Genomic DNA, 26,489 nt, shown 5'->3' with positions numbered 1-26,489 from the left:
CTCACATCCATCCCAGCCTCGCATCCTTCCCAGCCTCACATCCGTCCCAGCCTAGCATCCATCCCAGCCTCGCATCCATCCCAGCCTCGCATCCGTCCCAGCCTCACATCCGTCCCAGCCTCACATCCATCCCAGCCTCACATCCATCCCAGCCTAGCATCCATCCCAGCCTCGCATCCATCCCAGCCTCACATCCGTCCCAGCCTCACATCCGTCCCAGCCTCACATCCGTCCCAGCCTCGCATCCGTCCCAGTCTCACATCCATCCCAGCCTCACATCCGTCCCAGCCTCGCATCCATCCCAGCCTCACATCCATCCCAGCCTAGCATCCATCCCAGCCTCACATCCGTCCCAGCCTCACATCCGTCCCAGCCTAGCATCCGTCCCAGCCTCGCATCCGTCCCAGCCTCGCATCCGTCCCAGCCTCACATCCGTCCCAGCCTCGCATCCGTCCCAGCCTCGCATCCGTCCCAGCCTCGCATCCATCCCAGCCTCACATCCGTCCCAGCCTCGCATCCGTCCCAGCCTCGCATCCATCCCAGCCTCACATCCATCCCAGCCTAGCATCCATCCCAGCCTCACATTCGTCCCAGCCTCACATCCGTCCCAGCCTAGCATCCGTCCCAGCCTCACATCCATCCCAGCCTCACATCCATCCCAGCCTCACATCCGTCCCAGCCTCACATCCATCCCAGCCTCACATCCATCCCAGCCTCACATCCATCCCAGCCTCACATCCGTCCCAGCCTAGCATCCATCCCAGCCTCACATCCGTCCCAGCCTCACATCCGTCCCAGCCTAGCATCCATCCCAGCCTCACATCCGTCCCAGCCTCGCATCCGTCCCAGCCTCACATCCGTCCCAGCCTCACATCCGTCCCAGCCTCACATCCGTCCCAGCCTAGCATCCATCCCAGCCTCACATCCGTCCCAGCCTCACATCCATCCCAGCCTCACATCCGTCCCAGACTCACATCCGTCCCAGCCTAGCATCCATCCCAGCCTCACATCCGTCGCAGCCTCACATCCATCCCAGCCTAGCATCCGTCCCAGCCTCACATCCGTCCCAGCCTCACATCCGTCCCAGCCTCGCATCCATCCCAGCCTCACATCCATCCCAGCCTCACATCCGTCCCAGCCTCACATCCGTCCCAGCCTCACATCCGTCCCAGCCTCACATCCATCCCAGCCTCACATTCGTCCCAGCCTCACATCCGTCCCAGCCTAGCATCCGTCCCAGCCTCACATCCGTCCCAGCCTCACATCCGTCCCAGCCTCACATCCGTCCCAGCCTCACATCCGTCCCAGCCTAGCATCCGTCCCAGACTCACATCCGTCCCAGCCTCGCATCCGTCCCAGACTCACATCCGTCCCAGCCTCGCATCCATCCCAGCCTAGCATCCGTCCCAGCCTCGCATCCATCCCAGCCTCGCATCCATCCCAGCCTCACATCCATCCCAGCCTCACATCCATCCCAGCCTAGCATCCATCCCAGCCTCACATCCGTCCCAGACTCACATCCGTCCCAGCCTCACATCCGTCCCAGCCTCACATCCATCCCAGCCTCACATCCATCCCAGCCTAGCATCCATCCCAGCCTCACATCCATCCCAGCCTCACATCCATCCCAGCCTAGCATCCATCCCAGCCTCACATCCATCCCAGCCTCGCATCCATCCCAGCCTCACATCCGTCCCAGCCTCATATCCGTCCCAGCCTCACATGCATCCCAGCCTCACATCCATCCCAGCCTCGCATCCATCCCAGCCTCGCATCCGTCCCAGCCTCACATCCGTCCCAGCCTCACATCCGTCCCAGCCTCGCATCCATCCCAGCCTCGCATCCGTCCCAGCCTCACATCCGTCCCAGACTCACATCCGTCCCAGCCTAGCATCCATCCCAGCCTCACATCCGTCCCAGCCTCACATCCATCCCAGCCTCACATCCGTCCCAGACTCACATCCGTCCCAGCCTAGCATCCATCCCAGCCTCACATCCGTCGCAGCCTCACATCCATCCCAGCCTAGCATCCGTCCCAGCCTCACATCCGTCCCAGCCTCACATCCGTCCCAGCCTCACATCCATCCCAGCCTCACATCCGTCCCAGACTCACATCCGTCCCAGACTCACATCCGTCCCAGCCTCACATCCGTCCCAGCCTCACATCCATCCCAGCCTCGCATCCGTCCCAGCCTCACATCCATCCCAGCCTCGCATCCGTCCCAGCCTCGCATCCGTCCCAGCCTCACATCCATCCCAGCCTCACATCCATCCCAGCCTCACATCCATCCCAGCCTCGCATCCGTCCCAGCCTCGCATCCGTCCCAGCCTCACATCCGTCCCAGCCTCACATCCGTCCCAGCCTCACATCCGTCCCAGACTCACATCTGTCCCAGCCTAGCATCCATCCCAGCCTCACATCCGTCCCAGCCTCACATCCGTCCCAGCCTCACATCCGTCCCAGACTCACATCCGTCCCAGCCTAGCATCCATCCCAGCCTCACATCCGTCCCAGCCTCACATCCATCCCAGCCTAGCATCCGTCCCAGCCTCACATCCGTCCCAGCCTCACATCCGTCCCAGCCTCACATCCATCCCAGCCTCACATCCGTCCCAGACTCACATCCGTCCCAGCCTCACATCCGTCCCAGACTCACATCCGTCCCAGCCTCGCATCCGTCCCAGCCTCACATCCATCCCAGCCTCGCATCCGTCCCAGCCTCGCATCCGTCCCAGCCTCACATCCGTCCCAGCCTCACATCCGTCCCAGCCTCACATCCATCCCAGCCTCGCATCCGTCCCAGCCTCGCATCCGTCCCAGCCTCACATCCGTCCCAGCCTCACATCCATCCCAGCCTCACATCCATCCCAGCCTCGCATCCGTCCCAGCCTCGCATCCGTCCCAGCCTCACATCCGTCCCAGCCTCACATCCATCCCAGCCTCACATCCATCCCAGCCTCACATCCATCCCAGCCTCGCATCCGTCCCAGCCTCACACCTGTCCCAGCCTCACATCCGTCCCAGCCTCGCATCCGTCCCAGCCTCACATCCGTCCCAGCCTCACATCCGTCCCAGCCTCACATCCATCCCAGCCTCACATCCATCCCAGCCTCACATCCGTCCCAGCCTCACATCCATCCCAGCCTAGCATCCGTCCCAGCCTCACATCCGTCCCAGCCTCACATCCGTCCCAGCCTCACATCCGTCCCAGCCTCGCATCCGTCCCAGCCTCACATCCGTCCCAGCCTCACATCCGTCCCAGCCTCGCATCCGTCCCCTCCAACTTCATCCCCACGAGAGTGACTATGCAGGGCAGGGCTCCAGCCAGGAGCATCCCTAAAAATCAAACACGTGGGGGACGACCCATAGCATTTGTGCCACCATGTCGCTTGCTGTGTGTTAAGCCTATCTCCAAATCCACTGCCTTGGGCTGCCTTAATTTTATATGTGGAAGTCACTCATGCATTTAAAATTATTAGACAGATAATCACTTCCTTGAAATAATTTCAGCACTCATCTATAATAAAAAAGATTTCTTTCAAAGGACCCTTAGTTAAATGGGCTCAGTGCTACTTTCTGTATCACACAGGTCAATTTGATTCTGCTCTATACTCTCTATACAGCTAAACAATTGCTTTTCATAAACTGAAGAGCAGAGTGAAAGCAGCCTGTAATATCCATCCAGCGATGGCCTTGAACACTTTCGTTAATAAAAGCTTGACATCTGAATTTCTACTTCTTTATTCCTCCCTTATCAAAGAGTTGGTCAAGATTTCAGAAATTTAATGTCATATTAATAAATACTAATAACCTGGCAGTGAATGCCAGCAGGAAGACGACGAAGAAAAGGCACGAGCCCGCGGGGTGCAGCATCCCCTTGCCCGGCCCACGGGGTACCGCAGCTCGATGCCAGAGGATGGGCCGGGAGCTGGGGAAGCCTCGCGTGGAGGGATGGCAATGGAGACCGCACGGGACGCACCGCTTCCAGCCGGGACTCTCGCATCTCTGCAGGATTGGGCCACATCCATGTCACCCACCTCCCAAACGACTTTGCCAGGGAGGGACCACCCGCCAGGCAGCCCCGAGGCGTGGAGGGCCCCCAGATCTCACTCCAACCAGTGCAATTCCAGCCGTGGGCACCTGTGCTTTTCCAAGGTGACTTTAAGCCCTCATTAAGTCTGAAGATGCATTCCCCCACGAGTCTGGGAACTCCAACAGCTTGACGAAATGTAGTTATTTTCCTTTTACATTAAAATAAATAATTAAAGCATTTCAGCTCATCTTTAATGGCAACACGCTCTGCACCTAGGGTGAGACCTGGCTTCAGAGACCGCTGACATTAGAGACGCAGCCACTTGGGAAGGAAGAGATTCAGTTTCTCTACGACAAAATTAATTGAAATCAACACACAGGTAGGAATCACACGTGTGACACCCCACGCCTCGTGGGACTCTCTCCATCGCTGCCGGGCCTGCCCCCAGCGCGCATCCCCTCGCCACCCCCCGGGCAGCCGATCCGCTCGCCTCCCCATTAATTAACCCAACTCATGAACAGACCGGAGGGACTACCCATGTCTTCTAACAGGATTTGGTGCTTGGTTTTTTAAGTTAGACGGACTTCAAGCTCCCTGAAGCGTGTTGTGCAAACACAGAGATTCAGAAGTGCATTTTGCATACGATGGGCTGGGCAGGAAAGTTTTTTCTGGCTGGGCACATTTTCTTGTCTTTGCTATTTGTGACAAATCACAGTCCAAGGAAGGGGAAATTGCTTTGAGCTTGAGTTTTTAGAGAAAAAGATAACACCCCAGGCGATGGCCCACTGCCTGCTCCTGCCCCTGCGGTGTCCCGAGCCAGCACCCCTGCTCCTGCCCCTGCTGCAGTGCTGCTCATCTGTCCTTTGGGCTGGTGAAGATAAACCAAGATCAGCACAGCTCCCACCAGCGATGCGGAGCAGCAGACACCCTCCTCAAGAGCTCAGAGGTTTCCCTGAAGGCAAATTCAGCAGCCAGCCCTGCCCTCCAGTACAGGCACGTTAACTACAGTTGCTCAACCTGGTGCACCGACCTTACACCGGAGCGGCCCGCCGGCACCGAGCCGGCTGCCCGCTGGCACAGCCAAGCATTGCCGGCACGTGCTGGGCTTTGCCCACGAGGCGAGGGGGTGCCTCGCCCGCTCCCGCTCTGCCCTCGCACCGTGCTGCACCAACAAGCCGCCGAGGACCGAGCCGTGCTCGTGGCGCCGCGCTGTCGGGGCGGGGGATGCGCCCGCATCCGTCCTCGCACCCGTCCTGGGGTAGCAGCCTTGGCGCTAGCGCCGGAGGAGCGTACAACGCACCGAGGACGACACGGCGGCCCCGGGGCACGTGCGCTTGGGGGCACCCGGGGGTGCGGCGAGGCGCCTGCAGCTGTGTGCGTGCTGCTGCTGGGGCCCACGGAGGCGTGCGAGATGCTCACGTGTGTAAAGCATCTTCTCAGGCTCATGCTTTGCTGTGAAAAAGGAAATAAAAAGAGTCTCCCCCCACGAAGCTGCCTTCAGCGTCTCCTGTCTAATAACTTGGCATATTCACTTAATACAGCCCGGCTCCTTCCAAGTCGTTAGCGGCGGCAGGAGACACAGCCTGAACATTGACCTGGTTTGCTTGCCAAGACAGAGCAAAGAGAAACCTTCACATAATCATTTCCAAACATTAAAATGGCTCCATTGTCATTATAGCTGAGAGATTGAATTCGCCTCATCAAAGCGGCGTATGACAGGTGACTCAATAGGATGGTGCCAAGCGCGGAGGCAAGGAGATTAGCAGGGCACTGATATCATTATTTCCGCCTATCACAGATTCGGCAGGGAGGCAATTGTAATTTCTGGGCTTATTAGTCTGCATTCGGAGGAAAAAACCTAGTGATAAACCTCAGTGTGACAGCCAGGCATTTGTGCAGCAAGTGCTGTCATAGTGACACTTAGAAAATGCCAATGTGGATACGTTCTCATAATCCCCCCTAATAGAGGTTAAAGCATGGCACAAAGGCACTCTTATCAATGATCGGGACACTAATAACATTTGCATTTTTAAGTTAAATATAGTAAGTAAAGAGTAAGTCTCCTCTTTGCGGCTTTGGCAATTAACTCGGCACTGGAAGAATAAAAGCAAAGCAGACATTTCAGCCAGCCCGCTTCCTCCGTGGCGGGCGAGGATCCTCGGCGGGCTGGCGCTGCTGGGACGGCCACCGGCAGGCGAGGCGCCCCACAGCTCCCCACCTCGGCCCTCCGCGCTCGGGAGCAGATGACGAGGCCGGGGATGGGACCTGGCACAGCTGGGGGACAGGCAGCGCGTGGGGACCGCCGCTGAGCCGGGACGGGCAGAGGGATGCTCGCCCAGGGTGGGGGCTCCCGGGAGCTGGGGGGCAGCTTGCCCCGGGTGCTGCCCTTTCCCCCGAGGAGGGGAGATTATTCGGGTGCTTTTACAGACTTTTACAAGTGGTTTTGCTTTGGAGGGACAAAACTTTTGTGGGGGATTTTCCGCTCTGCAGCGCACGGTGGGCTTGGGTGTTCCATAATTGCCCCCGGACACAGCCCCAGCATGCGTGCTCTCCGCAGGAATTTCTTAAGGAAAAAAAAAATTACAGGTGGTAAACTGTTACTTTTCCACATTTAAATAAGAGACCAATTAAGAAGACTATGTAATTCGATTCTTGAGTGAGTGCCACTGAATTCAATTTGTTTCAGGTCAATGAATATAATGTGAAGTTATTAACAAAAAGGTCAGGGACTGCATATAAAATATACACACATGACACAGGCAGGAGTAATTAGTACACATTTCACATGTTCTGTTGCTCAGACATATGGTGTAGAAAATCTTAACAGGATTAGATGTTAATAAATGTTCCCCTCTCCCTCCCCCCCGCTCCCTATTTAAATGGGGTTTAGAGCTATTCCCCCCGGTGTTCCCGGAATCCACCGGAGGTTAAGGACCCACGGCTCGCACGCCAGTCCCGTGGCCAGCGCCGGTACCGGATCCTCGGCTCGCCAAACCCGGGCCTCTTTGGGACCTGCCCTGGATACCATCTCCTAGAAGCCAGTTCATGGCGTCTCCCACGGTGGGGGCTGAGCGGCGGGGACCTGCAGCACCCGCAGGCTGAGGAAGAAGAGGGGGAGAGCAGTGCCTCAGCTTTAACAACAGCTCTGACAGCGCGTCTACTATTCTGCTTCCTGGAAACGCAGGCTATTTTACCGCCCTTCCTCTCCCTGCCCTCAGCACGGCGGAGGACGAAGCCAGGAGGAAGGGGCGCGGGACTGCGACGGAGCCGGGCCCCTCTGCGCAGGCGCATCGCTCGGGGCCGGACTGACTCGATCCACGTGCCAGCACGTGCTGCGGCAGCGACACCCGCTCGGGGAGCCGGCGCCCCGCACCGTCCCCGTCCCCCGCTCCGCTGGCCGACAGGGTTACGCCGCTGTGGCATCTCACCTGCCCCCCACCGCCAGAGCCGCACGTGCGAGGCATTCGAACGCAGCGCGCAGGAGGGGACGCCGGCATGGCCTGGGCGAGAGAGGGGGCACCGCCGCGGTGGTGACGGAGGAGGGGGAGTCCCCTCTACATGCACAGGCAGGACAGTCCCTGCGGGAAGGGCTCTGCCTGCTCCTTCCACGCCCTCGGGGACCCTGCAGGCACTCCTGCACCAAGAATCACTACATTTCCCCAGGCAAATTTGCTACAAGTGCATATTTAATATGAAATTATTACATAAATAATAAACATTTGAAATTATTAGATGAACACTATGTTGAAGCAGTGATTGAAGTCACAAAAGTCTACGACACAGGAAAAAAAACAGAGGGATACAAAGCCCTACATGTTTTTGTGACTCCAAGCCTAAGTATCAAACACCTAGATCCTCTCTCAGGTAAGAAAGCAAGGATTTGGGCAAAACTCTCCTGGAAGTTACAGGAAGAAATCCCAAGATATGAGAACTCTGCTCAGCTTCTGTATCATATAAAGGGCTTTTTAAAAAACTTAACAAAGACAGAAAACACTGGAAAAATTCTGATTTGTGGCAGTCCTGCCCCATCTCCACAGCGAGGGAGGAAGGAGTCCCACTTATGCGCTGGTAGAGAGCCAACATCTCTGATTCTGCCTCTAATGTGCAGCACCTCCTCTCAGTTAGGCTCGAGTTAATATTCTTGAAAATTTTCAAACAGAAGATAATGTAAAGCTAAGTGCTTGAAGGAATAACCGCGTTGTTCTTTTTTAATGCAAACTAGCCTACCCACAGAAACCTAGAGATTTTCCAAACAGCCAAAGCTCAGTGAAGCCTTGCGAGCAGGCTGTACGTAAGGGACACACTGCAATGAAGCGAGGGTGTCCACAGGTACCCCTCCCCCTTACCCCCCCCAGGCAGGAGAGTCCCTGTGGTTACAGGTGCTGCGACTGCATGAGCCGAGCATCCCCAGCGAGTCCGGCGATCGGCCGCTTCCCTCACCCCTCCGCACCCCTTCGCACACCACACCCCTCCACATACTACACTCCTCACCCCTCACCACCCGCACCCCTCCACATGGTCGTCCCCTTCGGTCCGGCGGCTCCGAGCGCCCGCGGTCGCTTTGCTTGAGCCAGATCTCACGGCTCCTGCCAGGCGGTGAGCTGCACGGTGGCACTGGGAAAAGACAGTACTGTTTGCCGTCGGAAACATCATGTGAGAGCACACATCTCCATGCGTCAATTTTTTAAAAGTAAATTTTAGAGGCCAGGTCTGGGTTCAGACTAATTCAGCGAGATGCTGTCCTAAGCCGTGGCACAGAGCTGAATTTCTTTTTTATCACTCATGATCGAAATTAAACATCTTGGCATTGTGCACAGACCTGGAGAGTTGACATAATTTAGCTGGATGCTCCTCTGCACTTCTATTGATCACAGATAACAAAAAGTCGTGCTAATCATTTTTCAGATGAACGACCTTCCTGTGTTATGTGCCAAGTGCATCTCCCTTCCTCTCCCAGCCCCTGACGCAAGGGGGAAAGCCACAGCTCCCAGGCTGTCACCCCGCGGGAAAGCTGCTGCACGGCGAGTCCCCGTGGGGTGGGGAGATGCTCTCGGAGCTAGTGGCCCTTCGCCGCCTTCTCCCCGTCAAGGGACCACACACGCGCCCCTACAAAAGCCCTTCTAAAAGCCTGCTGAGCTGCATCTACACGTGTACATATTAACAGCAAAAAAACCCAACCCCGGCGGCCGCCTGGACCACGGGCACACCCCTAACACATGCGCTAAGAGCTGCCTCCCCCAGCCGAGGGCGCGCTCCCTGCGTCAGGCCAACACCCCCGTGTTGTACTACATATACGGTACGGCACGTAGGTGCCCTCATTTTTCCCCACTGGACAGACTCCTCCATTTAAGCCAACATTCATCTTAAGTCAGCAACACACCTATTTTTCTACTTACAGAGACTTAAGTTCCTCTTTTTTCACCAGATGCCAGAAGCTTAATCCATGCCTGGTTCCAGTATCAGGCTTGGGAAGCGAGATGTATTTGGGACTATGGAAACATCTTTACACGTGAATCGCTGCGATGGTTTTGGCATTAGCAGTGAGAGAAACGTTGCGAAGGACAGGTTAACTGATGCCTGGCAGCTTCCCCAGCACTTGCTGTGGGGAGCTAAATCTGATTTATAGAGATGCTCTGGTGTCCATTCAAATCTGCTTGAGATTCTTTACTGGGAAAAGATAATCGCGTTAATGAGCCAGATGTGTTTGCTTGCTCTGACATTTTTCTTCACATCTTCTGTTCAGAATGAAATATGCAACCAATTTCCCAAGTTATACTTTATCTCCAGTGTTGCCTGACGTGGTAAAAGAATTAAGTCATTTGTATATATTGGCTAATAATTGTTGTTTATTACTGACCTCGTTAACATAATCCTCAACTGGAGATATTTGTTTATTTTATTTTGCCCATGCATTGCTGTGTTGTTTCAGTATAACCGACTGCAGAAAGCAACAGGAACATGCATGAGCAAGAAACGGGGAGCTTCGATAATGGATCTGAAACACGCTACCGTACGGGTACAGCCCCACATATATAAGGCTTTAATATTTGTATGTAAAGAGTGACCTTTAAAGCAAGATTAGCTCATACAGGTTCAAGGGTGAATTAAACCTGAGACAAGTGTGTTGTTCAACATTGCCGTGGCCAGGTATTCAAGACAGGATCCTGTCTCCACAGCAATCCGCAGAACTCCTTGGATTTGCTCAGAGGAGACCCAAGTCAGTGCCTGTGACACATTTTGTCCTTCGCAAAAAAGGGAAAGGTGCATCGCTAGTTGTGGGGCAGCTGCCTCAGCACATCACACGCCGCCACCCACCCTGCCGCCGCCCCTCGCTTTTTGCGTCCGCTTCCCAGGTACCTTTTCCCGCGCCGTCCTCCCCATGAGGACGTGGAGGTGCCCATCAACACCCAGGAACAGCAGCCGCCGGGCTTCGCCCCGGGACTCCTGCCACGTGTCAGCCTCGCGGCACGGCGAAGCGTACAAAGCGCGGCTAGGCCAGGGCAAGGCTTTAATCAGCCACTGATTTCCCCCTCCTTCCAAAAATTGCAACATCACACGCTCATCTGTAAGAACAGAAGTGGGTGGAGAGGGAGAGGAAGGGCCAGCTCAGCAGTTTACTGAATATACCAGGGGCAGAGGTGGGGGGAAAAAGGCAAACGAATAATAAAAAAAAGATATTTTCTTTTTAATTAAGCAGTGACACCCCACCCCCCCCAAGTGGCCCATTTTCGCTCCCCATGATTTCCTGGTTTAAAAAGAAAAAAGAAGTAATTTATTTTTAGTTTTAGTTTGTCTTGAATATTGGAAGAAAATAAATAAAAAGAACAAATAAAAGCCAAATATCGATGCAAAGCCTTTGGATTTGATTCCCCCTCCCCTTTTCTCTTGTGTTTTCTTTTCTCACTGAAAAACACAACCAGCTTTTCACTAACTTGCGACGGGGCTCCCAGAACCTCTCCGTGACTTGAGCGAACCCGGAACGTCGCCCCTGACCCCTTCTGACAGCCCTACGTCTCAAGCCGGATTTTCAGTGAACGCCACTGGGATTTGCTCAGCGTTTCTGCAAACTGCCCTTAAAAGCCCGCGGCGAGCCCCCAGCCCCCCGCCGGCGGACAGAGGTGGACGCAGACCTCCCACGCGTCGGCCGCCGCTGCACGGTGCTGGTGCCGGCGGGGCTCCGGCCGCCGCCGCCGCTCCTAAGCCCCCTGGGCAGCCCCGCAGGCACGTGCGCCGCCGTCGGGGGGGCTCGAGGCTGGGGGCACTCAGCTCCCAGCAGCCGCGGGGTCAGCGCCTCCCAGCTCGGCAGGCTCTTACCACTCCTGTTCCCCGGCATTTCCATTAACTGAAGATTGCGAATGGGTCAGCAGATCTATACACTTTTTGTATTCCCTCTGCTTGGTTTATTTATTTCTTTTTTTTGCAGGATGCTGAATAACTAACCTTTTCTTCAATAGATAGATTTAAAAAAAAATAGGATCCATCGCACGGCAGCAGGATAGCCTTGCTCTGTTTTGACCTTTCTGAAATTAATTTCCCAATCTTAGCTTTCAAAATCAGAGATTGAAAAGACCTATTAGATCAGCCAATCCATCTTATCACTAGCACGGCAGCAAGCAGAGACCCCAGCTAAGTGCTCCTCTACACAGCGAAAATATTCTGGAATAAGATGGGGCATGAATTTAAAGCAAAACACCTGTTCCAGAATATTCTGCACGTGGACGCGTACTCTGGAGTAACCGCGGCTCTTCCTGAGTTTGCCCGGTTGACACCTGGAGGCAGTCACCGTAACAGAGACTGGGGGGGGAACAAAAATCCCATTTTAGGATAAGAGTACCTACCTCCAGAGCTTTTTTCTGGGGTAGCTAGGGGGGAATAACTCACCTGATCCCTTCTCCCCAGCCGGGGCTGTTGCTCAGAGGGCAGCATGCACCTGGGGAGGGGAGGGGAGGGGAGGCAAGGCAAGGCTGCTAACCCAGCTGCTCAGGGGAGAGCTGCCCCCAGCCCCTGCAGGTAAATTCACTCTCCACCTGCAGAATCAGTGATCACCTTAAAGGATTTAGGCCAGAAGGATGAAGTTCTAGTCTGCCGCTACTTAAAGAGCCTGTGATGTTACAACACACCTCTCCCAGGTTGCCATTTAGTACCTTTGCCACGTGGCACAGGTCTTCTCAGAGGATTGGAACTTCTCCATATAGCAAATAACTCAGCGCTTTGGGGTAAAACCCCAAAGCTCAAGGGTCTGCACTGCCCGTCCCTGGTGCCAGGAACCCAACGGCATGGCCAGGTCCTGCTGCCCTGACCAGCACTCCTGGCCTGGAGTGGGGCCCCCCGGGGAGGCCCCTCAGGGCAAGGGAGGGCTCCTGGAGCCCAGCAACCCTCTCCTCCTATTCCCCTTGTTTTACTAAATACCTCCTTACGCCACTTTTTGCAGCATTCCTCATTCTGCAGTCAGTATTGCTCTGTCCCAGCCCAGGGCTCTGGGGTTGCGTTTCAATGCCAACACTGCCAACCCTTGGGGAATACCCTGAGGGGACCCCGAAACACAGCTCTGGCCTGCAGACAGCCGGGGCGGGGGCGAGGGCAACGTCCCGCGGTGAAAGCGCCTGCCAGGACAGGGTTTAAGAGAAAGTGGTAACAGATTTCATAGGGGAGAGTTATAAAATGAGACACCCGAAGGAGATTTCTGGCTGGCTGACTGCCAGAACAATGAGGTTTTATGAAATGCCTTTAACCACACTAATACAACAATCTAATCCTTTTTTTAGAATCCTACAGAACTCTGCTCCAGCGACACTGTGCGAGCATCACGAGTGAGCCACCGCAGTACAGAACAGTGTTTTCCTCTCCATCCTCAGACGCCGTTGCTTTTCACGCGACAGGTCGGTGGTTATTTCACAGGCGGCGGTGCCCATCGGGGGGATCTGGCGGGGTCAGGCTGGGAAGCACCACGACCCACCACCCAGCAGCAGGGCGGGGCTGTCGCTATTGAAGGATGATAAACCTCTGGGTGGTGAAAAGGCAGCAGGGTTCGATAACGCCTCCGCTGGGGACTCACGGCAGTCAGGGATGACGAAGCCCTTTCTCGTCCGCGGCCTGGAGCTGAGCCTTGCTGCCGAAAGCAGGGCAGCAGCCGGCTCATCCCTCCGCGGCCGGCGGGACGCGGGTGCTCGCCAAGAGCGTGAGAGCCCACCCATCCGCAGCGGGGATGGGTCACCCTCCGCAGACCTTAGTCGCCGCCTCCAGCCTCTGCAAGCCCACCACCCGCCCTAGACGGCTGCAGCTGACACGAATCCTGCCCTTCCCTGCCCGACTGCGCCTGCGCGGCTCCAGCGTCCAAGCTGCGGCCTCCCAGGCAGCGTGCCTCCCCCGGCTCTCGGGAGCGGCTGCGGATGGCTGATGGCCTTTCAGAAGAGCAGAGCAGCGCCGAGGGGCATCCTGCTTCTCACGCAGAGCAAAACAATCTAGGCCAACGTAGCCTTGTGGTAAATCAGGTCTGGTCAAACCAACCGGGTTCTGACTTTGATGATGCTACAACTGTGGTTGATTAATAAAAAATCCCCAAATCGCCCCTGCCAGCCCAGAGCCGATGTGCGTGAAGCGTTTCACAGCAGCCTTGGGGGAAAATTTGCGCTGTAACGAACCGATTCATGTGCTGCGCACATTAAACAAGAGACACCTAGCAGACCTTGGAAAGTCGTCGAGGGGAGGAAATTGTTAGGAGGTCAGTGCCTTCTGGAGGGCCCTCGAGGATCGGCACAAAGCCTGGAGCCAGGGGTGCCGTCACCCAGGCCGGAGGGAAATCCTTTGGTGCAGACGGCAGAGGGGATCCCTCCAGCGGTACCGCGCCGAGCCCAGGTACGGCGCTTCCTCGTCAAAGGGATGCCACAGACACACACGTAAGGGAGGGGAGCCACCAGCGACGCGATTTATGCTGCCGGTAGTAAATGATATCAATGCTACCACGGGCCTCGGTCTGGGGGAGAGGAGAATGCATTCAAAAGTATTTGAAAGTGAGTTTCTTTCTATCAAATTAGATGGGAACAAGCCTCTGCCTAAACCTGCAGTAAGTGTATTCACAAAGAAGCTGTAAAATTTATATAAATAAATATATATATCAGTTTAAAGCCTTTTTACATTTTCTATCAAGCATTGCAGTTTGGTTGACAACTGCAAGTCTTTTTCCATTAAAATGCCTCTATTATGCCTCTGCAGTTACTGCCCTTCTTAAACATCATTGCATTGTGAGGAGCTGCCACTATATCCATACAATGGGGAGAATCAAGAGCACACAGATAAACTGGAGCTGCAAACTTTGCGCACTCAACAAGTCCTCTCCGCAGACAATTAGGGCCAAAAGATAAATATTGACACATTAGACTATTTTCCTCAATTTGTTTTTTTGTTGATCATCTGAGCGATCTGATGGGGCAAAATTCCACTTTTCCGATATCTCAGATTCTTGGCTAATAGAAACAAATAAAGTGAAAGCTTCTGTCCACAATGGGTTAGGAGAATCTATTGTCAGGAGGCACTAATCGGATTAAATTGGCTCCTGGCTCTATTGCTAGGAGGCTAACTCGTTCCTAAATTTCTCCCATCTCAAGGGGATGTGTCATTGTTGCCTTTTTTTTTTTTTTTTAACTGTTTAAATCTGACAGATAGAGAAATAAGGAACAGCTTGAGATGACGGCGGTGCCCGCTGCCCTGCGAACAAAGAGCGGGGCTGGTAGAGGTGCGGGCCTGGCGCCGTGGTCCGTGCTGGCCGGAGGGGCCGGCGGGGGCTGTGGTGGCTCCCGCAAGCCCCTTCTCCCGGCAGGAGCCGGCCTGGCACCCCCGCCGCCGTTCCCCTCTGGAAATGCCATTTAGACCCAAAAGCTAATGCACCCGGGCAGGGAAAAACCTCCCGCTTTCCATGCCGGGCTGGGCTCAGGTTGTTTCCCATTAGCATTTTAATATGCACCTCTGGCATCAGCCCCTTAAAAGAAGCAAACACGTTTATGCAAGCAGCCGAAAAAGACGGCCTTAAATAACGCCGCCTTTGGAGGGAGGCCCACGAGCCGCGAGGTACATTTTTGCCCACAGTCTGATAATTTTCAAAGCTATTGGCAACCTGGGAATTTTCCTGCCTTATCACCAGGGCTCAGCTAACTTCACTAACACTAATCAGAGCTGGAATCATTCATTCAAGGATTGCATGATCATGTTTTTCTTTAGCAGTGACAGCTGCCTGAGCCGTATTAGCAATGCAGATGAGTCAGCCTAATAGGTTAATGCAGAACACGCGAAAATTAGGTTTAATCCCCAGTGAAATAATCTAACATTTTCACATTTCTTGATGTTGGGATAGAGACATTGGTGGTGACTCAATTAGGTGTAATGTAGATCAAAGCAAATTTACCTTCTGGCTGAACCTTCCCCATAGTTTAGATAGAAGAATATAAGGGTTCTTTACTAATTGGGCAATGGCTGTGGGGAAAATTATATTAAAAGCGTGCGTACTGCAAGAATTGCGTTTCAGATTTGGACCAAGTAATGGCTGGGCTTGACAAACACCCAGGCACGTCCTTTTGCCAGAAACCAGCGTTCTGCGCGCAGCACCTTCCAACTCCCAGCTCTTTTCGATGCAACGCTTACAAATGAAGACATTTGGGTTGGGTTTGTGGTTTTTTTGTTTTTTTTTTTTACTCTATTCATTTTTAATGTCCCGTACTGAAATATCCCCAGTGAGGTTTGAAAGAGCTTGTATCATAAAAGAAGCATAAAGGAAAAAAAAAAAAAACCCACCAGTGTGTGTCTATCTAATGTTTTCATTCTTGGGGAATAACATATCAAACAGCAATCTCTTTCAGTCATAAAGGGAAGGAAACAAAAAATTACATGCCCTCAGTTGCCAAATTATTTTTTTGCCTTGACATCTTAATTCTTAATCCTTGTGTGTGGTCAAATCAGTCTACTATAGACAACCAATCAAGCAATTATTCCTAAATTATATTTGCCCAACTCACATTGATTGGTTATTCTTTTCTTATTGGGTAAGCTCATTAATTCTGAGCAGCTTGCTTATTATGCTTTCCACATCATTTTCTTTCTGAGCCTATCTACTCACACCAGCCTGCTGATGTTTCAAGATGCCATACAGAAAAAAAAGGCCGAGTGATCTATTGCATTGTCTCTTCCAGCAATTACAATTCACATTGCTGATTAACTTTGATGTGAAAACTAATGAGATAAGGCAAGTTATCAAGGCGGACCTGATCGTCATCTCATTTATAGAGCATTTGCCATCGGTGAATGACAAAAACTAATGAAGATGTATCTGACAGCAGGCTGAGCCGAGGCAGAATTTCGTTTCTCATCAGCAAGTGCTCTGCTTCGAACTCATCAGTCTATCTGAAACATGTGGAAATTAGCTTAATAATGAAAACACTTCATCCAAATAGACAAATGTTTACATTAAAATAGCTACATGATAAATAGATGTTAAAGATTTTATGCCTTCTTGAGTCTAAACAATGGAGCACAAAATATGTTCTCGTATTCACTAAATCATCCCTACAAACCTCCACACGTGCTGCTGTACCTGCAAGTTCCCCGCTTTATGGCTCAAAAATATTTCCGGGCTGCGCTTCGCCCTTTTGGAAACGTACGCTTTGGGCTGCAATTCATTACCTCCTGCGCAACGGTAGCTGGCAGAAAAAAGGCAGAAGGACCCGGCGACGACAGCAGAGGGTAATTGTCTCTGTTCGGTAGGGACCAGGACGAGGTCTGGGGGCGCGGAGCTCCCAAACGCACCTTTTTAACAGGAGTGTAAGAGAAGCAAAAGACGATGTACGCGGTGCCTCAGGAACAAATTTACACAATGTATAAAAGGTATAATTTTTTCCCAGACATAAAAATATAGTGCACGGATATAATTCATGTAAATACATCGACATTTCTTGCCCGAGCCACGGCTGCCAAAAAGTCTCCTGTAATATCAGTGTAGTTTAGGAATGTTCCTGATAAAAGGGAGGCGGGCAGAGCTACTCCCATTTTTAATATTGTGGCTTTGGTATCTTTATTTATGAGAGACTATTTCATATTTGTTGTGCATTATTTCACAGGCTTATACAATGTGCAAACGTATCCCCAGTCCATTTTTGTATGTGGAATAAAATATTCATTAATCACCTGGGATCAAAAAAACTGTTTTTAATAAAAAAATAAGGAAGACGTGCATCTGTAAGGCAGAACGGTGAAACTTGCGCTTTAAAAATTATTTTAGAAATTGTGTATGCTTCAGTTAAAATAAACAGTTGGTAAAAGATCCTTTTCCATTATGATCCCCCCCACCCCCGAAAAATAAAAAATACGGACACCCTATGCCACTGCCTCCTCCAGGAAAAACAACCCAAACACGTTACTACCAACGTAAGAGGAATTTAAAAATTGATTAAAAAAATTACTATTCAAGTGGACCGAAAAAAAATTACAGACTTTCCAGAAAAGCTGCGGGAGCACCTATAAATAATGTACACCGACAGCTCCGTGCACGCAGGCGGAGAAAGCTCAGACCCTGACCGAGTCACAAACGTAACGCCCGTGCAAGAGGCATCACGCCGGGGCCGTGCCGGGGCTTCCCGAGCCGCCGATGGGCGCAGCCCCCCCGAGCCCCCCAGCGCCGCTGCCAGAGCATCCCCACCCGCCCGGCCCGATCACAACACACTCACCAACTTTCGTTCCTTGTATTTTAAGGACATCTGAGGTCCAAACCCGAGATACCTTGAGCAGATTGGCATTGTGTGTCACAGATTAGCCCGCACAAAGAGCCCGCATCCCGGGAAAGTTAAAAGAAAAGCCTGTTATAAAGCGCTGGCAACAAATTACTACTTCAACACTGGATTAAATTTAAAAGCCCTTCACAGAGCCGCAGATAAATCCTATATATTAGAAGAAACCATAAAAGTACTTGTTCGAGAGCTAAAGGCACAAGTGGAAAGTTGACCCCAAAGATTTTTTTTTAATAGCCTGCTAAGTTTATAAAATTTCTCAAGATGTAGCGAGAGGGTTACGTTACTTCTATAACACTCAACAGCACAGAGCGAACACGAGCTGGTTCAGCCAATTAATGAAGTCAGACAAATCTGCAGCAATCAATGCAATTCATTAAATAAAATGACAGCCAGGTTTGTTGTCTGGTTTTTGTTGTGTTTTTTTGTTTGTTTGTTTGTTTGCCTTTTTTAAAATTTTTTTTTTTGCTTTTGCCCAGCCCAAGTGAAGCAGGAGGGCTTCTCTTTCACCAGTCACGCAAGCGGTGGGAAAAGCCTCGATCCCACCCCTGTTTTCCTTTTCGCAGGGAGCCATAAGCACAGGTACAGAGTGGCACATTCCTCCCAGCCTGGCGCCAGGCATTTACATGGAAATCCCCAGCAGCCTCACTGGACGCTGGGGATGCTCCCTCCGTGGTCGGCGCCCAGCATCTTCCTTTCGGTACATAAAAATACACGTGGTCTGTTTGTGTTTTATCTTTTCTTACGGCGCATCCATTATTTCATGTTTCTAAAATGCAGGGCTTGGGCACTGCAACCACTTCACTTGGTCGCCGGGTATGTATACATCCGTATATCTGCATGGAGGGACGTACAGAGAAAGGAATGCTGCTCCTCCCTCCCCCTCCCCGTCCTTTATCCCGGCAGCCTATTTTAATAAATAATTATAGGCAGCTAAAGGATTTGTTAATTCCAAAAGGTCTCCCCTTCACATTTCTCAGAGGTTCAGCTCAAGGAGACACCATGATAATAAGGCTGACTCGGGATCCCTACTTCACAATGTCATTCTGAGCTAGCATTTAAAATGAAAAAATATGTATATTATACCTAAAAGCATTACAAGGTTACAGGCTTGTCTCCGAGAATATTTAATGCTGCTGGGAAAGCAGCGCCGTTGCACTGAGGAGGAGGTAAAGGGGGAAAAGAAACGAGAGAAAAATCCTTTCTGAAATACAAGCTTAGAAAAAAGATGTTGGGCGCGAGCATGGAGTTCATTTGCATTTCCAATGACTAGCACTAATCCTCCGCTACCACGTTTATATTTTCTTATTACTTTCCCTAATTATCTTCTTTTTTTGTTGGTAGCTTTTTCTCCTCTCTCCATTCCCCACTCCTCCCCAGTCCCAAATACCCAGCGCATTGTTGTCTGGCTTGGGGCCGGACGACCAAGGGCTAACTGTGGCCCGCCCGCGCCGGTCCGTACGGTCCCTTAAAAACAGGGGGTGGGGGCAGGAGGCCCCCCCGTGCCACTGCCGCCAGCCCACCCCGGCCCCCGCAGCACCCCTCCCAGAGCCTGGGTGCCTGCCGCGGCAGCAGGGAGGCTCGCTTTGTCAGGGTCTGGTTTCGGGGGTCGAGTGAGAGCAGAGGATTTTTTGCCAGGTCCTTGGGGCTCGGTCCAGGCAGCGGGCCCCGTCCCGCTGGGGTTGGGGGGGGTGCCCCCCGGCCAGGGCTCAGGGACCTCCCCGGGACAGGGGAGGCTGCAGCTGCCCCGCAGCCCCCCGACAGCCGCCGCCGCCCCGGGAGCTGCCCCGGTAACTGCAGGTGGCACCACCGACTGAGGCTGGAAAGCAAACCAAACCAAACCCCGGCACAAAAGAGACAGCCGCCCAGCGCGGCTGTTACTGAAAAATTTAGCTTTATCGTCATATTGAGACCTTGCTAAAAACTAACGCAGTTTAATCTTTAAAGCCCTATTCAAAATGGCACTTAGCTAAGAGTTAGACATGAAACTGGAGCTATATCTTAACGTTAATATACATCCTCTATCTCTGACAAGTAAATTACATTACTAAATGCCTGTTTGAGACCAGCTACTAAACTGCTATTTCAATATTATCCTAAAATTTGTTAATAGCAGCTCTTTCAAATAAATTAAGCGATAATGAAAAAAAGTCCCGCTTTGAATTTATATATATTTCAGCAGAGAATAATGTTTTATTTAAAATAGTTACAGTGCGCCTTTTGATTTAGAGTTTAAAGTAAATAATATTTGTACATCTAAAACATACTCAAGACAAATGAAAAGCCTCTAGATGCTTTTGTATGAGATGCTGAAGAGCTCTACAAACTTAAAAGCACAACCTCAATTAAGCCCATCTTCATCTGGAAAAAAAATTAGCAACTGAAAGCTGAATATATTAGATAATGCACACTTGCAGAAGAGCATTCTCTTAGCAAAAAATTCTTGATAACCAACCTAAAGCTGGCCTTAGAGTTGCTCAATGCTAATTTTGTTTGAAACTGTTTAACTAACTATGAATAGATATCCATATTCAACAAAGACATAATTAATGGCAACCTTTTCTTCTGCTTAGAAGACATCATAACAAGCAGAAAAGTACAAAAAGATTTTTATAGTAACTAATTTAAGGACAAAGGGTTGACCTCTAGCATTTCATTAAATAAACTGAGCGAATAAAAGAAGAGTGACAGTATTCATCCTTGTTCAATTCAAGCAGCCAATTTCAAAATGCAAATCATAATCTGCAGATGTTGGAGCCTGATATATTTTTTTAAAATATCATTTGTTCAATTTAAGAACATCAGACATTTGAATTTTAAATAAAAATCAAAACCAATTCCCAGCTTCAGTTTTAGGCGTAGCGCGACCGTACGGTCGGTGCCGCGGAGGTCTGCGGGTTAGCCGGGGCTCCCCTCCCTCCCCAGCCGTTTGAAACTCGCCAGGCGAACCATTCATTTTATATATTATTTCCAAAACCTTTTAATGGAGAAGTTCTATTAAGCCGCACATTATTTCTGATTAGCACAGCCTGTAAGTGCTGCTGCATTTATAACCCGGGTGTGGAGGATGCGAGGAGCCACAAGCCCACCGAGCGCCTCCGTCCTTCCCGCCCGTGGGGACGCAGGACACGAGCCGAGGCAGCGCGCATCAGCCCGAGGGGCGCAGGGTGACGGACGCGGCTCCCGAACCGAGGTGACGGGGCTGCTCTACCCACGGGGAAGCGCATCCTTGCGCCGGTCTCCAAAGGCAGCAGGAGCTTGGAGCCCCTGCCTGGGGAGAGATGCGGTGGTGGACCCTGACCGGGGCACAGGTGGGAAACACCAAGGAGACGAATTTGCTCTGAATTTGGCAACACAGCCTCAAATCTCCGCAGCCTGGGCTGTCTCCCGGGTGCCAGGGGAGAAGGTGTGGAGGGAAGAGAGGAGGTTTTGGTTGGACTGTGGGTGATCTGCAATCGTTTACCTTGGGGGGAATTAAGTCTCAACCCGGCTCGACGCATAGCCCACGCTTGCCCCCCGCCCGGGTTCAGGGGCAGTTGAACACGTGCTGAAGCACGCCGCTCTGATGGGAGAGCCAAGGGGAGGCAGATATTACGCGCTTTGCCGGCTATGGATGCACAGCTTAAAGTCTGTCACATCTCTCAAGGGTTTTCTTCTTCACTTCCACGCTTTAATAAGGCTCTTTCAACATTTCTTACCTTAACAAACTGCAGTCACAGAAGAGATGCTACGAGATGCTTTTAACGTGTCTAAAGAGACCAGAAGATGCCCTGCCGCATCTGACACAACGGCAACACGCCTTCCTCTCTCCCCCATTTCTACATCAAATCCGACAGCTGTTTACAGGTTTGTGGAGGATAACCCACCGGGCACAGCATCACACGAGCCTGCAAAAATATAGAATTTCTCTCAGGAAATTGCTTTGGGGAGTTTGGAAGGGTTTGGGGGGAAGCAAGAGGTATTGTTTATTTTGACCATTACAACTCATAGACCCGCGGGGCGAGTTTCTGGCTTCGCTGAACTCGGCCGTAGGCTACAGTGGAGCAACGCTGAAGTCTGCTCAGCGAGCAGCTCCCTTCCTCCTGTATTAAAGGGAAAATATCCCCGGAACCCATCCCACAGACCTTAGGTACTGCTAAGTTACAGTGAAGAACATCATCTGTAAAAGCTTGTATACTAATTAAATTGCTGTTGATTAGAACTCATCAGCGATCCAGGGTACGTAACGAGGAACTGAAGCAAACAGTCAGGAGCCGCACTCGGGAGACGAGGGCAGAACTGCGCCGCGGCTGGCGGCTGGGGCCGTTTCACTCCAAGTAGAGCGGAGTCATTTCTGATATGCAAAGAGCAGTTTTTTTGCCAGACCCTTCAAAAAGGGCCGTTGAGGAGCGGCCAGCCCGCCCCGGCCCCGCTGGCGCTGGGCACGGGGAGCGAGGAAGGGCCCGGGTCTTGCCAAGCGCCTGCAACCCTCCTACACAAACAGACCCTGCAGCTGTCGCGGGGCGAAATAAATGACTTCCGGAGGTTACGGAGAATAAATGAATTCATTCATGCAAAAGTGAAGGGGACATTGTTTTCCTCCTCAAAAAAAAAAAAAAAAAATCCCCAACAACCTATATATTAAGGTATCAATGAACAACAAATTCATTCTGTTATGACACAGGAAATCTAAAACAGAATAGGCTGCAAAACAAACTCGATTTATCTTCGCCACACATGCAAAAGAAAAAATTTCTCTTGTTAGCTGTTCTGATTAGAGCGTTCTTTGACTGGTGGTTTTGGCTCACATGCCTCTTGACTAGCGCTTAGAATTCAAGCCACACATGGAGAATTTTTTGCCGGTGCTTTAGCGGTTGATGCTAACTTCTTAGATTAAGATTGTTTCCTTAGGTTTATCCTCTTCAGTGACAATGTGTGTACAATACGCCTTTAGAGCATATTTAAAATCAGGCTGCAGATGCACATAATCTCCGTCTTCCTGCATTACAAACAGGAGACATGGAGATTCGCTTTTTTAAAAGGGAGAAGAATTACTCATTCAGAGAGAAACCGAGCCTTTCGTTTTCACTTTGGCAACCTTCGTTTTAATATTAAAAAGAAAAAAGGCAAAACTGAAACTGGAAACGCAGACTCAGACCAGACCCTATTTCTCAAAGTAAGGCAGTAGCCAAGGGTGAGCAAGAGACCAAGCCACGTCCGCCAGCCCCTCGCCGTTTCCTCCCGTGTGCCAGGGGGCCTGGAAGCCTCCGGCACGCCTCAGCTCCATCCGCAGCCCTGAGCACCCCCGTCGGCTCCCAAACACATCTGGGCACACGTTCAGCCTGAGGGGACGCGGCACCCCCCGACGACCCCGGGAAGGACAGCGGTGCAGCGGGTGCTTCTGGCACAGCACCCTCTGCTTCCACATCCCCGGAAAACACACCACCCGTCCCGTCGCAGCCGCACGAGGGGCATGCCACGGGAACCGGGCGAGAGCTTCGCCCCGCTCCGGCTGTCACACAGCCCCCTTGGCCGACGCTCTGGGTACCTGCAGGGCTACGGCCCAGCACAGCAGCTCTCCGACCCACCCTGCTGCCGCGCAGAGCTGCTCCCTCCTGCCCTTCCGCACGCCCCCTCGGTACCTCGATGTACCCGGCCTTCCTGAACCCGCTCTGGTTTTCTGTTCCAACGCTGTAAACCCAAAGCGGGGCTGAGGAACAAAGCCCATGTGGCTCTTTTTTCTAAAACATTTATGCTTAGCTATTTTTACCAAGTAACATTAAAAAAAATTTAATATCTTAAAAATGAGCGCAATGAGTCGATCCTGCTATGGAAGTAGATTTGTACGCTTGCACGCAGCCGCAAGAAGCGCTCAGCTTGCAGGGGAATAATCCAAAACGTTTTAATTAGGGAAAGCAACAATAAATAGAAGAATATGATCTTGGATGAGAACACTTGAAAGTAAAAATAACTCATAAAGATGAGATACATTTGTGCTTGGAGGGGAGATCTCCCTCCAGAAGGGCAGACACGAGCATTTTTTGCCCTGCCCAGCAACCCCGAAAGAAGGCACAAAGCGTTCCCCAGCGCCAGCGTGCCCTCCCAAATCAAAGGGGCTCTTTAGGAGAACAAGCCCGGGCGATGCCCGGCGCATTAATGCAGAGCACATCTCTGAACCCATGTGCGGCCGCGCCAGGAGCCCACCCCTTCCGTCAACTGGTGACTTCCTAAGCGTCCCGGACAGCTGCGTGTCTGTCTGCACTGCCCCAAGACGCCTCGTCCTGCCCGGATTTCTTGGGACTGCCGGCTCCAGAGGGGGTCCCCAAGAAAGGCAGGATGCGCCCCCGGCTCCGCGCCAGGACACGGCCGGGGCTGGGGGGCCGGGGCCAGGCAGCACCGTCCTCCCCGGCCGCTTCTTTAAACCCATGTCACGCTCCCACAACAACTGCTCCTCTGTGCTTGTTTGAACTGTCCCTCCCAATTAGCGGTAATAAGTGACTCTGTAAAGATGAGCAAACACAGAGCATTCATTAGTCCCGCGGCCCCCTCCCTCGCTCCCGGCCCGGCAGCCCCAGGAGATCCCCAGGGCACCGCGCCGCCAGCGCCCGGAGGATGCTGAGCGCATCTCACTGGCCTCAACGAGTGCCGGCAAAAGGCAAATTAATGACAAGTCGCTCGAAGAGTTTGCCTGAAATTATTTTATTCTGCCCATCTACCCAAGAATTGATTACTCTCGGCCTGAAAATATGTCCAAATCAATACGCTAAAGCTAACAGCAAAAAAGACATGCTCTAGCCCCATTTATTTAATCCACTTTTTTTGAGGAATGGCACATAATTTACCGGGTAGCAATTGCTAAGCCTTTCCAGAGCAAGGACTAATGACAAGCTGTGGGAAACCTGCGCCTCCATCCATCTCCTGGCCGAGCCGCAGGTCCCGGCACCCACTGGTGATGACCTTGGTGGCAGCAAAGCCCCCCGCGGTGGCAGGATGTGCCATCTCACCGTCCCTGCCGGGCAGGCAGATAGGAAGATGGGGCACATTGCTCAGGGTGCCAGCCAAGGAAACAATTTCAGCCCTCCCCTTTAGATGAATGTTCTTAAAACAAGAACCCCCAAACACCAAAAAGGACGACCGGCTGCCCAAGATGGCATACCCCAATTTATTCATATTTGTTTGTCTCAGACGGGTTTCCACAGATATTGTGGCCTGCAGACAAATACTCACTCCAGGCAATTAAAACACAAAATAAACATTTAAAACCCACCTAGAAACGGCCTCGCATGCTGTTTTATGGCAGCAAACTCTAAGATAAAAATAACCACCCTACAGCTATTGCATGCGCAGGTAGGGCAAGTGTCTCACTCTCTCCTGAGCCAGCGCCCATCAGAACTCAGCAACAACTGAGCTACCTTTACAGAAAAGTAGGCGCACGCACCAGCATTAAAATCCCATGAAGTGACTGCCCAGCAGAGATATGGGGCTCTACGACAGGGCCAGCTGTGAAGGCAGGCACTTTCTTACAACTAGAACGCGTTTGTGGAGGGGACAGGCAGCATGCAGGCAGGGTTGCTGGCTCTCCCTGCAGACCTGGCTCTCACGTGGTAAGCTAAAACAACTTTGAAGTACACAGTAGGTGGGGGTGAGCTAGAAATGACGCTAAATGTACACAGCAGGAACGCTGAAATCACCTGAGCAACATCTGTGTCTGGACTCATCATTAGCAGAAAAATACATGCATTGCCCAGAGTGCCTGGATTGAGTTTCCAGAAATAAACAGCCCAAGGGAGACTTCACAGGACAACAACATGCCATGTTCTCGGGGGACTGAGACCCAGGCCTGGGGAAATTTCAGCACCATGTACTGCTTTCCATAGAAAACACTCAAAACCCACCTTGCAGATGACCCAAGAGCCTGCTGCTGACCAGCGGAGCAGCACCTGCAATGTGCCCCATTTGCGAATCCTCTGCATGCTCCACAGGGTCCTACATTTTCCAGGGCATTAGACTCTATCACCCCTCAAAAAGCTTCACCGCAGCTTTCATACTCCCTGACGGGGGGGAATGGATGGGCTTCTCGCTGGAGACCATCAGCATCACTCTCGAGCCGCCGGTGGGTGAAGTGCCTGCCCCAGCAGCCCCGCGATGCCCCGGAGGGCAGGGCAGCGACCAGGGAGCACAGCCTGTGCCTGTGGGTTTATCTTTACTTGCTTGAAACAGAGGTACAGTAGCACACCTATTTGTACACACATCTGCACGGACTCACACATGGCTACCCATGCACTGTCACAGGGAAATTCAACGAACGGACAATTCAGATTGCTTTAAACAAGCGAACTCAAGCCTTCCTACTCACTACAACCCCTTAAAGCGAACATCTTGTAAAACAAAGAAATAAAGCAGCAGAGCATTGTAAAATCAAAACCCAGAACTTGCTGGCTTCTCCAGCCAGGTAGTAACTTGGGCAAGCCCGTTCCCCGCCACGCCACGCCACGCCACGCGGGCTGGAGGCTGCTCGCAGCCGTGCCCGGGCAGCAGGGCCGTCCCTGCTCGGCTGGCATGGGCCTCGCACAGGACGGCCACCCTGGCAATGACAGCCACAGCAGCATCCCGCCGGGCGGGAGGCGGTGGCAAGGGCTGGGGGTGCAAGAGCTGTGCGGCGCACACAGCTACAGTGCTGCAGGTGCCCCCCGGGCTGGCCTCCCTG

The 26,489-nt window shown here is 52.2% G+C and overlaps 1 protein-coding gene across 6 annotated transcripts in view; it reads right to left on the bottom strand.

Annotated features, from left to right (window-relative positions):
* Window positions 1-26,489, bottom strand: part of KIZ (kizuna centrosomal protein) — a 169,588-nt gene that overhangs the window by 91,048 nt on the left and 52,051 nt on the right. For 2 of the 6 annotated variants that reach the window (XM_064445517.1, XM_064445515.1), the window contains exon 2: window positions 21,502-21,690. The exons of 3 other annotated variants lie outside the window; for them this stretch is intronic. The gene's annotated coding sequence lies outside the window, so the exon portion shown is untranslated. Of the gene's footprint in view, window positions 1-16,703; window positions 16,834-21,501; window positions 21,691-26,489 lie in introns of those variants that run through there. One more of the 6 variants, XM_064445518.1, reaches the window with a different exon arrangement.

This window comes from Phalacrocorax carbo, chromosome 3, assembly GCF_963921805.1.
Source record: "Phalacrocorax carbo chromosome 3, bPhaCar2.1, whole genome shotgun sequence".
Taxonomy (NCBI): Eukaryota; Metazoa; Chordata; class Aves; order Suliformes; family Phalacrocoracidae; genus Phalacrocorax; species Phalacrocorax carbo.
The sequence above is the reverse complement of the archived record's forward strand: the minus strand, read 5'-3'. Positions and strand labels throughout refer to the sequence as shown.